Here is a 5,000-nt window from a genome sequence, read left to right as displayed (position 1 = left end):
GGTGTAGTTCTGACATCAGGTTGGACTGTTATATGAGGAGAAGTGTAGTTATGACATCAGGTTGGACTGTTATATGAGGAGAGGTGTAGTTCTGACATCAGGTTGGACTGTTATATGAGGAGAAGTGTAGTTCTGACATCAGGTTGGACTGTTATATGAGGAGAGGTGTAGTTCTGACATCAGGTTGGACTGTTATATGAGGAGAGGTGTAGTTCTGACATCAGGTTGGACTGTTATATGAGGAGAAGTGTAGTTATGACATCAGGTTGGACTGTTATATGAGGAGAGGGGTAGTTCTGACATCAGGTTGGACTGTTATATGAGGAGAGGTGTAGTTATGACATCAGGTTGGACTGTTATATGAGGAGAGGGGTAGTTCTGACATCAGGTTGGACTGTTATATGAGGAGAGGTGTAGTTCTGACATCAGGTTGGACTGTTATATGAGGAGAGGTGTAGTTATGACATCAGGTTGGACTGTTATATGAGGAGAGGGGTAGTTCTGACATCAGGTTGGACTGTTTTATGAGGAGAGGTGTAGTTCTGACATCAGGTTGGACTGTTTTATGAGGAGAGGTGTAGTTCTGACATCAGGTTGGACTGTTTTATGAGGAGAGGTGTAGTTCTGACATCAGGTTGGACTGTTATATGAGGAGAGGTGGAGTTCTGACATCAGGTTGGACTGTTTTATGAGGAGAGGTGTAGTTCTGACATCATGTTGGACTGTTATATGAGGAGAGGTGTAGTTCTGACATCAGGTTGGACTGTTATATGAGGAGAGGTGTAGTTCTGACATCAGGTTGGACTGTTTTATGAGGAGAGGTGTAGTTCTGACATCATGTATGAGGTTGGACTGTTATATGAGGAGAGGTGTAGTTCTGACATCAGGTTGGACTGTTATATGAGGAGAGGTGTAGTTCTGACATCAGGTTGGACTGTTATATGAGGAGAGGTGTAGTTCTGACATCAGGTTGGACTGTTATATGATGAGAGGTGTAGTTCTGATATCAGGTTGGACTGTTATATGAGGAGAGGTGTAGTTCTGACATCAGGTTGGACTGTTTTATGAGGAGAGGTGTAGTTCTGACATCAGGTTGGACTGTTATATGAGGAGAGGTGTAGTTCTGACATCAGGTTGGACTGTTATATGAGGAGAGGTGTAGTTCTGACATCAGGTTGGACTGTTTTATGAGGAGAGGTGTAGTTCTGACATCATGTATGAGGTTGGACTGTTATATGAGGAGAGGTGTAGTTCTGACATCAGGTTGGACTGTTATATGAGGAGAGGTGTAGTTCTGACATCAGGGTGGACTGTTATATGAGGAGAGGTGTAGTTCTGACATCAGGTTGGACTGTTATATGAGGAGAGGTGTAGTTCTGACATCAGGTTGGACTGTTATATGAGGAGAAGTGTAGTTATGACATCAGGTTGGACTGTTATATGAGGAGAGGTGTAGTTCTGACATCAGGTTGGACTGTTATATGAGGAGAAGTGTAGTTCTGACATCAGGTTGGACTGTTATATGAGGAGAGGTGTAGTTCTGACATCAGGTTGGACTGTTATATGAGGAGAAGTGTAGTTATGACATCAGGTTGGACTGTTATATGAGGAGAGGGGTAGTTCTGACATCAGGTTGGACTGTTATATGAGGAGAGGTGTAGTTATGACATCAGGTTGGACTGTTATATGAGGAGAGGGGTAGTTCTGACATCAGGTTGGACTGTTATATGAGGAGAGGTGTAGTTCTGACATCAGGTTGGACTGTTATATGAGGAGAGGTGTAGTTATGACATCAGGTTGGACTGTTATATGAGGAGAGGGGTAGTTCTGACATCAGGTTGGACTGTTATATGAGGAGAGGTGTAGTTCTGACATCAGGTTGGACTGTTATATGAGGAGAAGTGTAGTTCTGACATCAGGTTGGACTGTTATATGAGGAGAAGTGTAGTTCTGACATCAGGTTGGACTGTTATATGAGGAGAGGTGTAGTTCTGACATCAGGTTGGACTGTTATATGAGGAGAGGTGTAGTTCTGACATCAGGTTGGACTGTTTTATGAGGAGAGGGGTAGTTCTGACATCAGGTCTGAGGTTGGACTGTTATATGAGGAGAGGTGTAGTTCTGACATCAGGTTGGACTGTTATATGAGGAGAGGTGTAGTTCTGACATCAGGTTGGACTGTTTTATGAGGAGAGGGGTAGTTCTGACATCAGGTCTGAGGTTGGACTGTTATATGAGGAGAGGTGTAGTTCCGACATCAGGTTGGACTGTTATATGAGGAGAGGTGTAGTTCTGATATCAGGTTGGACTGTTATATGAGGAGAAGTGTAGTTCTGATATCAGGTTGGACTGTTATATGAGGAGAGGTGTAGTTCTGACATCAGGTTGGACTGTTTTATGAGGAGAGGTGTAGTTCTGACATCATGTATGAGGTTGGACTGTTATATGAGGAGAGGTGTAGTTCTGACATCAGGTTGGACTGTTTTATGAGGAGAGGTGTAGTTCTGACATCAGGTTGGACTGTTATATGAGGAGAGGTGGAGTTCTGACATCAGGTTGGACTGTTATATGAGGAGAGGTGTAGTTCTGATATCAGGTTGGACTGTTATATGAGGAGAGGTGTAGTTCTGACATCAGGTTGGACTGTTATATGAGGAGAGGTGTAGTTCTGACATCAGGTTGGACTGTTTTATGAGGAGAGGTGTAGTTCTGACATCAGGTTGGACTGTTATATGAGGAGAGGTGTAGTTCTGACATCAGGTTGGACTGTTTTATGAGGAGAGGTGTAGTTCTGACATCATGTATGAGGTTGGACTGTTATATGAGGAGAGGTGTAGTTCTGACATCAGGTTGGACTGTTATATGATGAGAGGTGTAGTTCTGATATCAGGTTGGACTGTTATATGAGGAGAAGTGTAGTTCTGATATCAGGTTGGACTGTTATATGAGGAGAGGTGTAGTTCTGACATCATGTATGAGGTTGGACTGTTATATGAGGAGAGGTGTAGTTCTGACATCAGGTTGGACTGTTATATGAGGAGAGGTGTAGTTCTGACATCAGGGTGGACTGTTATATGAGGAGAGGTGTAGTTCTGACATCAGGTTGGACTGTTATATGAGGAGAGGTGTAGTTCTGACATCAGGTTGGACTGTTATATGAGGAGAAGTGTAGTTATGACATCAGGTTGGACTGTTATATGAGGAGAGGTGTAGTTCTGACATCAGGTTGGACTGTTATATGAGGAGAAGTGTAGTTCTGACATCAGGTTGGACTGTTATATGAGGAGAGGTGTAGTTCTGACATCAGGTTGGACTGTTATATGAGGAGAAGTGTAGTTATGACATCAGGTTGGACTGTTATATGAGGAGAGGGGTAGTTCTGACATCAGGTTGGACTGTTATATGAGGAGAGGTGTAGTTATGACATCAGGTTGGACTGTTATATGAGGAGAGGGGTAGTTCTGACATCAGGTTGGACTGTTATATGAGGAGAGGTGTAGTTCTGACATCAGGTTGGACTGTTATATGAGGAGAGGTGTAGTTATGACATCAGGTTGGACTGTTATATGAGGAGAGGGGTAGTTCTGACATCAGGTTGGACTGTTATATGAGGAGAGGTGTAGTTCTGACATCAGGTTGGACTGTTATATGAGGAGAAGTGTAGTTCTGACATCAGGTTGGACTGTTATATGAGGAGAAGTGTAGTTCTGACATCAGGTTGGACTGTTATATGAGGAGAGGTGTAGTTCTGACATCAGGTTGGACTGTTATATGAGGAGAGGTGTAGTTCTGACATCAGGTTGGACTGTTTTATGAGGAGAGGGGTAGTTCTGACATCAGGTCTGAGGTTGGACTGTTATATGAGGAGAGGTGTAGTTCTGACATCAGGTTGGACTGTTATATGAGGAGAGGTGTAGTTCTGACATCAGGTTGGACTGTTTTATGAGGAGAGGGGTAGTTCTGACATCAGGTCTGAGGTTGGACTGTTATATGAGGAGAGGTGTAGTTCCGACATCAGGTTGGACTGTTATATGAGGAGAGGTGTAGTTCTGATATCAGGTTGGACTGTTATATGAGGAGAAGTGTAGTTCTGATATCAGGTTGGACTGTTATATGAGGAGAGGTGTAGTTCTGACATCAGGTTGGACTGTTTTATGAGGAGAGGTGTAGTTCTGACATCATGTATGAGGTTGGACTGTTATATGAGGAGAGGTGTAGTTCTGACATCAGGTTGGACTGTTTTATGAGGAGAGGTGTAGTTCTGACATCAGGTTGGACTGTTATATGAGGAGAGGTGGAGTTCTGACATCAGGTTGGACTGTTATATGAGGAGAGGTGTAGTTCTGATATCAGGTTGGACTGTTATATGAGGAGAGGTGTAGTTCTGACATCAGGTTGGACTGTTATATGAGGAGAGGTGTAGTTCTGACATCAGGTTGGACTGTTTTATGAGGAGAGGTGTAGTTCTGACATCAGGTTGGACTGTTATATGAGGAGAGGTGTAGTTCTGACATCAGGTTGGACTGTTTTATGAGGAGAGGTGTAGTTCTGACATCATGTATGAGGTTGGACTGTTATATGAGGAGAGGTGTAGTTCTGACATCAGGTTGGACTGTTATATGATGAGAGGTGTAGTTCTGATATCAGGTTGGACTGTTATATGAGGAGAAGTGTAGTTCTGATATCAGGTTGGACTGTTATATGAGGAGAGGTGTAGTTCTGACATCAGGTTGGACTGTTATATGAGGAGAAGTGTAGTTCTGACATCAGGTTGGACTGTTATATGAGGAGAGGTGTAGTTCTGACATCAGGTTGGACTGTTATATGAGGAGAGGTGTAGTTCTGACATCAGGTTGGACTGTTTTATGAGGAGAGGTGTAGTTCTGACATCATGTATGAGGTTGGACTGTTATATGAGGAGAGGTGTAGTTCTGACATCAGGTTGGACTGTTATATGATGAGAGGTGTAGTTCTGATATCAGGTTGGACTGTTATATGAG

At 43.3% G+C, this 5,000-nt stretch overlaps 1 protein-coding gene across 1 annotated transcript in view; it reads right to left on the bottom strand.

Moving 5' to 3' along the window:
* The window catches only part of LOC149984267 (intermembrane lipid transfer protein VPS13B-like), a 721,339-nt gene that overhangs the window by 13,069 nt on the left and 703,270 nt on the right, over positions 1–5,000 (bottom strand).

Source organism: Oncorhynchus mykiss, chromosome 3, assembly GCF_057628025.1.
Source record: "Oncorhynchus mykiss isolate SJ-2025 chromosome 3, ASM5762802v1, whole genome shotgun sequence".
Lineage (NCBI taxonomy): Eukaryota > Metazoa > Chordata > Actinopteri > Salmoniformes > Salmonidae > Oncorhynchus > Oncorhynchus mykiss.
This window is presented reverse-complemented; position numbering and strand designations above follow the sequence as displayed.